Source organism: Coffea eugenioides, chromosome 5 (assembly GCF_003713205.1).
Source record: "Coffea eugenioides isolate CCC68of chromosome 5, Ceug_1.0, whole genome shotgun sequence".
NCBI lineage: Eukaryota > Viridiplantae > Streptophyta > Magnoliopsida > Gentianales > Rubiaceae > Coffea > Coffea eugenioides.
In genome coordinates this window covers 42,202,490-42,212,699 of record NC_040039.1, presented here as the reverse complement: position 1 = coordinate 42,212,699, position 10,210 = coordinate 42,202,490, and positions in this window count along the sequence as shown.

Here is a 10,210-nt window from a genome sequence, read left to right as displayed (position 1 = left end):
TTTTAGTTTGAGCAGGTTTTATTATTGCACAGGCGCGACACCTGTCAATGTTAGATTCAAAATATTAGATAAATTTAAATTTGAGCTCGAATTCTATACGAGTTCTAAATTTGAGATCAAGTTCAATTCGATATTATATTATTTCCTCCTCTTATTATATTGTTTGAACTTAAACTTGTCAAAAATCCACCCTCAAATCGAGCCCTTAATGTGTTGAGTTCAAACTATTTGTTAAATGCTCAATTCATCCACAGCTTACAACAAAAAATATAACAACTAAACAAACCCTACATAAAAGTAAACAAGGAAATAAAAGGTAATAGAATTCACTTGAATTAAGAATGTACGAGGATTATTTTAAAAATACCAAGTCACAACTTTTTATCTAGCTTCTCAAGGCTCGACTCTTTCTAAGCTCCATTATCATGCTTCAAGCATCAACTGTTCTCAAACTCCAGATTTTATTTTTATTTCCTTCAAACTTTCTTGTATTATATTTTAAATTGTATTATTATTTTTGAAATAGTTATTTTTATTTTGAGTTTGTTGTTTTAGAATTACGTAATGATTATTGCTTCTATTAATGCTTTATATATATGCTACAATATGTGTTATTACTATATGTTGGATTTTTTGCCTCCCCTAAACTAAAGTTTTTGGTTCTACCACTGTGTTCAACAATATCCATTTAATCTCTTGTAGCATCATGTAAAGTGGAAAAATTGACCCCCAATAAGAAAATAAGTATCTCCAAGCATTAGTTAATATTTAAGTACAACAAGTGTCTAACCACTTTATATAAATTAACGGGGGATTATGTGGCCAAATGCGAAGCCATAAGGGGAATAAGTGGCAATTCCATATTTTCACATATTCTACGTTTCTAGCTAGCGTGCATATAGGTTGATCACCGTGACTATAGTTGCTTTTTGCCTATTTTCGGCTTTACATGCAATCATAGACAGGTTAATTGGATATTTTAAATAATAGGAGGATTGTATGATAAAATGCGAAATTATGAAAGATAAAATTATTTATTCCATTCGTGTACATCTAGTCTGAAATTATGAAAGATAAAATTCTTTATCTATATATATATATATATATATATATATATATATATATATATAATTTCCAGGCAAACTTTACAAGTTGAAGAAATGAAATTCTAAATGAAAACTGACATGGAACGCTACTGACTAATATATTATGGTAAATAAGATTTCATGTTAATACATGGTGAGATATAATTAGATATAAATTTTTTATCGCATAATATTTCTTTTTTTTGAAAGATTTATCGCGTTATACTTGCTTGCTTGCCGTGCATATTTTACTTTACACCAATTATTTCGGGGTTTTCCTTGAATTTTTCCATTTGCGCTTTATCTGATCCTATTCCAATTGCTATGTGGAAGGTTCTTGTCCATTTAAGTTGAATACTACTTGTTTTTGGCCAATTTACATGAAAAAAATTTTCATAAATAAATGTTTTTATTACTTGCACAAACATAGTAGAGTGTGTTATTTTATTGAATACACACATGAAGTGCGTCTTAATCATTTTTATATCTATACCTAATTCTACTCCTACATTATGGGAAAGGGATAGACTCAACTAGGTCATTGGGAATCAAAGAGGACTAAATTACATCTGAATCAGATGGGTGCCAAGGGACACTTTTTGGATTTGATAAAGTCACATATTAGTGGCAATTGATAGGAGGAAAGAGTCGAATTCTTAATTTCCCACCTCGTAAAAACCTTAAAAGCCTTCCTAATCTTGCCAAATGAGATCGGTTTGACTTGGATTGCCCATTTGAAATTTTTTGGATAGTCCATATTAAAGGCGATCTCATTCGTCAAAATGAGGGCTGTGTACTAACTACTAACCCCTAATAGTGACATCAATGACATCAAATGATTTTATTCTCTACAAGTTTGGGAGATGATATCCTTGTTTCTTCCAATTCATTAGCACCATGTACAAGTATAATATAATGAAGCTGAATTTCGTTTTAGATACAGGAAATGAATTTTTTTAGTGGTATCTTGAATTAATTTGTAATTGGTATTCAAGAAATTGTTCAAATATGACAAAGACAAACTAACTTTTATTTTAGGCTGCAAACTTATATACATGTAAATTCGAAATGATTAAGAAACTGTAGCTGCAAACCTATAAAAAAAAAAAACTTTTTAAAGGTTTTTTCCTGAGATTTATTGCAATTCGATCAGGAAATGGATCCAGCCAGCTAAACAGCAATGCAACAAAGTATTAAAATGTTGGGTTTCTTAATTCTTTACCTATATGAGCTAATGATCTAATTGTACAACAAAACAATTAGCTCTCTTAACTTGGATTTTTCTCGATGTTAGATTTAAGATTCGAATCTTGAACCTAATAATTGAGAGTGGAAAAGATATAAAGAGGGGTTAAAAAAGAGAGAAATTTTCTTAACTTGGGTTTCTTCCTTAATTTTGTACAACGATCAATTTAATATGTGCTGAATATTAGAAGTTATCCTGTTACCTACCATAACCCCCCCCCCCCCTCCCCCAAAAAAATGGTACATAATTGTACTTCAAACCAAAAAAGATAAATAAGTTCATAGAAAATTCATAAACTTGGTTGAGCAATCAGAGTATTACTAACCACTGGGTTAGACCAATGGTTAGAGAATGGCTATTAGAATCTTCTTAGTTGTCAAGTTCAATGTTTGAATCACATGCTTCTTAATTATGAGTGAGAAGGATGTGGGAAAGAGTGGGAGGGTAAACAAATTTTTTTTAAAAAAAAAAACAGATTATTACTTTTAAAAACTTGCCTTCCACATGGTATTTAGATCTGTAAGGAGGGAGAGTGAATCAACCGGAAGCTAAAAAATTACTTCAAGTCACATTACATGATGCTACTATTAAAAGGCCCATGTCCTTCCTTATTAAGTTTTATTTTGATTTGGAAGTTGTCTGGGTGATCCCTTTCTTGTTATGCTGAAGCCTTTCTTGAACTGATCTGCTCTAATCCCTCCCATTTTTTATTTTTTTGGCGAAATTCATTCCAATATTGTTAAGTCCTATCTTGAATTGGGTTTTTTTTTTTTTTTTTTTTTTTTTTTTGCACAAGAATTGCATCAAATGCTCAGACAAAGACGAGCTTTACTTTAGCCTGCACATCTACATCCCTGAAATTTCAAAATGTAGTATAATATTGATTTAATGATTGTGCCTACAAACCTGAAATCTTTATAGGTTTTCTTCCAAGACTTATTTCAAATTTTGAATGGGGGAAGAGGTCAGTTTTTGCCTGATCTATAAAACAATTGTAATTGGATCAAGAAATGGATTCCAGTAAACTGCTATACATAACAGGTATTAATATGCTGAGTGCTTGATTTTATACCTGATTGATTATATGGTTTAATAAAGTTCTACTTGGAGTCAGAAAGATCAGAAATTGTAATCGAAGATTATGGAAAAGAACGAATAAATTGTTGAATTCTAGAAAATATGGGATGTCAATGGCATTATTCTACTCGACGAACACATTTAATTGAATCTATAGATTGAACAAAACAGTAGTTGATATGCAACTAAGCAGTATTACCTTCAAATAGGTGCAAAACATTCTGTGACTCTTATTTGAGATTGAACTCTAAAAACGTTACATTTTGGCGTTTTAATTTGCTTTTTCAAAATCTACTTTAGTTGCAAGTGTTTTTCAACTTTGATTATGATTCTAAAAATCAGAAGCAAAAGAGAACAATATGAATTAGCTGCAAGTTTGATTATGCATATGCACCTCTAATTGGTGGTACAAGTAATCACTGGGGTTGGCCTAATAGTCAGTAGCAGGCTCTTAAGGTTTTCTCCACTATTAGATTCAGTTGCGAATGGAAAGAGTGTTGCATATTACTGTAATTGCTTTTAATAATTCCACCATATGCTTATGCCTATCATATCAAACTTAAATTACTGCCACAAAAACTAATCTTCAATCAGATGCAGCCACACCATTGACTTTTTCTAGCGCTATTCTGGGCCAAACTCATTAATTCCAAAGGTATTAAGAAAGAAAATAACAGAAACACTTACTAATATATTATTTTTTGGAAAATTAAAGCATTTTCTTTTGCATGAGAGGAGAGAATCAGTAGTGAGATAAGAATATTTAAATTAGCATGTATCATTGTCCAGATACAACTGAATGCATGATTGTTCTAACTCTGATGGCAATCGATATTGTTTGCGGACTGGACTAAATTATTAAAGGACATCGTCCATATGAAATTTTGTGTTTACCTTTGTTTGAGTAAAAATTTATGCTCTTGTGTTTCAACACTAGACTTTGTATTGACTAGGCATTAGAAGGAATTAATCCCTCTATAAGGTATCGACTGAGGCATTCAAATTAGTCACTAGTTTTTTTTTTTTAGTGTAAGTGGAAGGTTTCGAATTCGAAACTTTTCGCTTATATCGTCCTTTCATATCACCCAACTGATCATCCCTCCTTCAAATTAGCCACTAGTTTATTTTCTGAATCGCACTCTTAATATCTGAATCCAACACAATAAATTTTTCATTTTGAAAGCTTCCAGATAGGAAATCTTTAGCGGATCTTCAAAAATCAAGAACTGAGATCATATAGCCACATGTTGTTATAAATCAAGACATCAGTACTTTCAAGCAGCCATAGCCACCAGCATTTTGAGTTCAAAACCACCAGAATAAATTCGATAGTTGCTATTCTACCAGGTGTCATTTCTCAACATACTATGTTTTCACGCCAAATTGACAGGAGCATGGTGACCAAAAAATCTGGGTTAAAAAACGCCTATTAATATCATGTGATGGTGCAAATCAGAGTTTAATAACACTTATAGTTCGCGTGTAATACTCAGATTACAAAATGGAATTTAATAAATAAAAAAGATTAAACAGAGAATTAGTTGTTCTTTATTAACTTTGGTCGTTGTGATTCGTAATTGGATTTCAAGGCTTGTTTTCTTTCTGATATTTAATATCGAAGGAATTAGTAAAAATCGAACTCAACTGCCGTTCGCCTTTAAACAAGGATGCCTTAATTGGCCTTTTTGGAGTGCCTATCTCTTGTGCAATTGCTGCATACTATCTCTTGTTTCCTTTTTTTCTTTCTAGATCTCTAGGAGATACAGCACCATAAAAAGCCATGAAGATCCTGACACGAAAACTAGCACTACTACAAAAATGTCCTTTTATGACATTCAAAAGCGTCATTATAGATCTATGTCATGACGTTTAGGCTATAATGACGCTCTACTGAAAGCGTCATCCATTCTAGCGTCACAATAGGTTTATGACAGTTTTAAGTGTCCCAATTTATCATTATTATGACATTATTAAATGTCATTATTTATGCCTATTATGACACTTTCAAATGACAAGAAATGCTGGGGTACAATAACATATCACGACGCTTTTTTAGTATAAGTAGATAGAAATATTATGACACTTTTGAAGAGTAACTAGATCAGGCTTTTATCACATTTTCTACTTGTCAGTATAGCATCCAAATTAAAGTGTTCCAACTTCCTGTTGCATATCATCTAACGTCAGAAACCACATTTCATCCTGCTACACAAGCATCTCAGATCCTAAATTTTGAAGGATTGTAACATAGCTAGTACAATAATATAATAGAAGCAATACAATCATCCAAACTTGAGCAAAAGTACATCATTTAAACAATCCACACCAAAAGTGTCTACAAATTACATACTAATTTAGATGGTTTTAAATCAGTCGTGTACATATAAAGGACGCACAGGACAGCAACTCAACTACCAAGCAAGGAAGTTGCCTTCAAAAAACTGCCACTTGACCCAATGTTGCTTTAATTTTCTTCAATACTCACCTACAAGTGTTGTAAACCAAACAAGACAAATTACAATTCACACAGGTCTTGTTTTACAGTTTTAACATTAGAAAACAAATAATAACTACATTAGACAAATGGTAAAGGTATGACAAAAGAGTACTAGATTTATTGGCCAAACAATAGCCACTCCAATTGCATCTCTAATCTTTCGAAAATTACGGTATGGCCTCATCAACTCCTCATTACTCTCCACAGGCGCATTCACATGAACTTCACACCAACGTGACCCCAAAGGTGTGTCACCAACTTTAGCCGTAGGATCCAAACTTCTAACCTCTCCAACAGCTAAAATTCTGTTTGGATCAATCATGCTCCTTATTGTAACTTCATCCCCAACCTTGAAAGTATCAATTTTATAAAGTTTGTGAAAATCATACACAAGAGAGCAACTCCTAAATAGAAATTCATTACATAATACTACAAACCAACCCAAATTTCAGTGATTTACACTCATTAATTAGGTACTCTTTTGCATTCTAACTATCAGTCCGACTTCTATTTCAAACATAATTCTTCAAGGAGCATAGGTACATGAGATAATTACAAAATAATATGTTATAATAAGACTAAGCACATTAAGAAAAAAAAGATGAAATTTTAAACTTATGATAATTACCTTTCAATTGGATACATCCAATGATAGTATACTGGACCAATTATTCTTGCCTCAGTTGCTAAATGAATGGTCAAATGAACCATTACAACAAATAAAGATTGTAGAAACACACGCTCCAACTGGCATAGCACAACAGTAATTTCACTTTTCATTTGAACAAGTTCTCTAGGACAAAATGTTTTAGAACACAAATCTCTAAAGTAGTTGGACAACTTTATCAAGGGAGACCGCACCGATTTTGGAAGAAGTTTTCTGTAGCATTATGGTAACAGTTGTTGAATTAAAATGTGATTGTCATGGCTCTTAAGTCTAGATAGTTTAGGAGGTTTCAAGTGCACAGACTTTGAAATTGTGGCTGAATAACCATTAGGAACTTTAACTTCTTTTTTTTCAGAATTTTGCAGAATAATTCTCTCTTTCTTAAGTATGTTACTGCACTTTATTAGTCTCTTGATGAATCTCTATCTTCCTAACAAAACCCCAAAATCCAATTACAAGGAAGAACAAATAAACCAAATTCCAAGAGCCATCAAATGAAGAATGAACAAAGCTGAAAATAAGATGCTTACACTAGACTAATAAAATTTCTTAAACTCTATTTGGTTTCTTATCACAATACGAATCCGAATCCAAGAACTTGGTAATTACCAACAACTCAAGTATCGCCCAATGTTGCCCTGTTTAGGAGCACATAATTTAAGCATCTTAAAGTTCAACCAGCAGCATTAAAACTAGTTAAACAACTATTCAAATGGGGCAGCTATATTTTGAAAGTTTCTTTCTGGCAAAACAGCAAACACATAGCAAATATTATTAGACTTCACGTTTTTGGCCGGAAAAATATAACACTAAATGCTTGAAATCAGTCCAAACTCATGAAAAACAGAATAACCCACTTAATATCAGGGTGTTAGCCTTACAAACCTAAATTTCTAACCTAATTTTGCAAGGAAAACTCAACAGAAAATTGAATCAAGAGATGGAAAAATTAGGCACAAAAAGCAAATAACTTTCAAAAACCAAATGCAGACTAACCATTTGTCCGTCACCACAATCTTGCCTTCCTCTAGCTTCAAATGTCCTAATTATCACTAGGTTCGAATGCCCTAATTCCTTTTCGCAATCAAACCACGGATCCAAGAGTTACTTAGAGAGGTGAAAAACGGTGCGATGAGACAAGGTGCAAAAGCATGAGAATGGATGTTGTGTATGATGATGCATGATTGGTTCTTTGGCTCAATTGGGATGATTGGTTATGTCCGGAGAGAAAAAATTGGGGGAGGAAAGAGTAGATCTTGAGGTCAGGTAAGTTCTGGAGAGGGGCTTACAAATTTTCCTGAAAAAAAAAGTGCCTTAGTGGAGCGCCATTTTGTTTCAGCATTTTCTTTTTTTTTTTTTCAATCTGTTTCTAGCATTACGATGTCGTTATGGTGTCTTCTTTTCCTTTTTAATGACCATTCCTATTGCATGTCATATTAAGATTGTATTATGACATTTTGCTAAAAGTGTCATAATAGGTGTGTCACTAAAGACTATTTTTGTAGTAGTGTAGTGTTTTCATTTGGTACATGTTCTTTTTTGTTTTTGTTGGCTGAAAAGCTAAGGGGTGGTCCTCAGTGAAGCTTCATTTGCCATATAGATTAGGTCTTTTGTGGTGAAAAAACTCCGACAAATTTTAAGGTTGGACAGAACAACGGAAGTTTAACACACGGCAACTTGAAAATTATCTTAATTAGATCACTTTTGTGGTGGACCTGAGCCAATGTCCGCCATGCACTTGTTGACAGCAGTACCAGTTTTCAATCACTGGATAGAAAATATAACCCCTTGTTAAAATCATCTTAGTACAAAGCCAGATGTTCGAATCACTATCCTAGAAACGTAGCCAGATGTTTGAATCCATGTTAAAATGTAGAAAATATGATAGTACATTGATATGGAGGTGCGTTCTATCTTCCCTTTCAATTCTAATACATGTCGAATTAGGCTTTTCCTTACCCCCGTCGTATAAAAGTAGGAGTAGACTTTTGCAAACAAGCTGAAGAATACTCACACTGTTCAAGTAAATATAGACAAGGTGATAATTGTTTCCCCTGTCTTACTCCACCCATAAAAATATCAGAATTTAGCTATGCCCAATGTAACAACACATATCATGTCGAATAATTTCTCCATGCATTTTTGTTTATCTAAATTAAATAAAGTGATAACAATGTATTGGCTTAATTCCTCCATGCTTGTTCAATATGAATTGAACAAAATGATGAAAATGTTTGTTTATGTAACTTGAATAACGTGATAACAATGTTGATTTCATGTCACCTAAAAGATTACTAAAACCTAACACTAGTATTAGTGTAGCATACCATCAAAATATATATTAAACCATCTAGTATTGCCCGTCAAATTGATCTGTGCAAAGGGGATTCCTCTTCCTTGAAAACTCTAAATTAGATTATAGAGGGCCTGGAATATGTACAGTATAGGTAGTAGCATTCGTATTTCGTATTATTTATGGTGAAAATACATGTGTAATCTTGCAATAGTCGTACTATTTTAGGTAAAACTAAATTTAAATAATATTTTTACGTATACGATATCATTCGTGTTCTGCAGCTTACACTAATAATTAGGGTAGTAACCTTAATTAAACAGTCAACTGAAGTCTAACACAATATTCTCTGCTACAAGATATGAGATTTCCCATTTGCCTTTCTATCTTTTTCACCAGAGTTCTTTCATTCTAGAGTAACAGAGGGATATTATCGAAATTTAAAAGAAATAAACTCAAATTATTGTTGAAATGCCTTGAATCAGATCTTCGAAATCTATGGGAGAAAGACCATGGTGATCTTCCTCGGAGAAAAGTAGAGAGAAGAAGTTGGAAAAAAGGAGACTAATTTGTTGAATGTCCTCTGATTGTATGTTTAATGCTCTAGATAGTATAACGTCAGTCATTCTTTATGGAAGCATATTTCTAGCTACTGTCCAATGGACTTAGGTTAATACAACTAATTTACTTCCAAATTTCTCATTTAGATGCACACTCACATTTAATTACCCCTATATATTTCGACACTTATTCAATTTAACTTTGTTTTTTTCTTCAAAAAGCTAACACTTAAAACCCCTCTTAATTAACCACCAGTGTTAATTTTCACAAACTTTTTATAGAATTTATTAAAGTCTTTTGGCTCATTAGCAATGAATCATGTGGTGATTTCGCAAGGTGCTTGATAAAGTGTGAAGAAAAAGATTATGACATATACTATCGTTTTGCAAAGTGGTTGTAATAATCTCGTACTCGTGTCATCCAAGTAAAATGACAGTGATTGAAGTGGAATGTACTTTTCTATCCGAAAATTACTTCATGAGGAACTCTAATTTACACAAACGTCTTAATCATCCAAAAACGGATTTCGCTGACATCTTGGGGTGAATTTTTTATGATCAACCACCATTATCTCACATCCTTACTTTTCTCCAAGAGATCTTATGAATAGATTTCGGAATGAATTTCCGAACTACTATGTATTTGTGGAATTAGAATTGTTGGCAGCAGGTGAGATTGTAGTAATAAATATATTGCGTTGTAAGGTGGGAGGAATCGTAAGTAAAAGATCTAAATTCATGACCTCTTATTTAAAAAAAAAAAAAAGAATATATTGAACTATTGA